The sequence below is a fragment of the Phalangium opilio genome, unplaced genomic scaffold, assembly GCF_054372755.1.
Source record: "Phalangium opilio isolate 3A_F unplaced genomic scaffold, DU_Popi_V2 ptg000042l_1, whole genome shotgun sequence".
Lineage (NCBI taxonomy): Eukaryota > Metazoa > Arthropoda > Arachnida > Opiliones > Phalangiidae > Phalangium > Phalangium opilio.
The window spans coordinates 6999197-6999806 of NW_028324166.1; the positions used below are offsets into that span (position 1 = coordinate 6999197).

General features: G+C 39.0%; 1 protein-coding gene across 1 annotated transcript in view; it reads right to left on the reverse strand.

The window, feature by feature from the left end:
• Positions 1–610, reverse strand: part of r (carbamoyl-phosphate synthetase 2, aspartate transcarbamylase, and dihydroorotase rudimentary) — a 112414-nt gene that overhangs the window by 35025 nt on the left and 76779 nt on the right. The window lies entirely within an intron of this gene.

Genomic DNA, 610 nt, shown 5'->3' on the forward strand with positions numbered 1-610 from the left:
AACGTGGTACTTGATAAAGGTCCTGGATCGTCATTTGCCGACGGAATTATATTTTTCTGGCGCGGAAATACTCTGAGTTTGTTTTGAGAGCCTTTTATCCATTTCTAAATTATGACATTAACACCCGATTCGTTATTCTTAACTTGCTCCGCCATAACGTAAACTCCGATCGTCTTATAAGATATCCGTATCTCTATTGGCTGAGTAACTCGCCACAAGCGGACCCAATCTCCAATCCAAAAATTGAAGTTTCGTACAATTTTTAAGGGGGGTGGAATTTTTTTTAGTGAGACCCAGCCTTCCGCGGCTGATGTTAGTTGGCGCCGAGAAAAAATGTTAGTTCAGAAAAACTTTGGGTGTTCAACTACCATTTACTCTACAGTAAATACATTCGGCCTAGCCTTGGGATATCAAGTTTTAGGAACACTCGAGATGAGACGTTCGTTAGAGATAACCTGACACACAATACCCTCATTCCTAGGCTGGAAAGTTATGTCCTTTTAGATCATCTCCTTTTGCCTATGCCTATATTTAAAATAAATATTCCTACTCACAAATGTATGTGCAACTTTGAGTATATACTCTTAAATGTAAAAAACATGCTGTCACA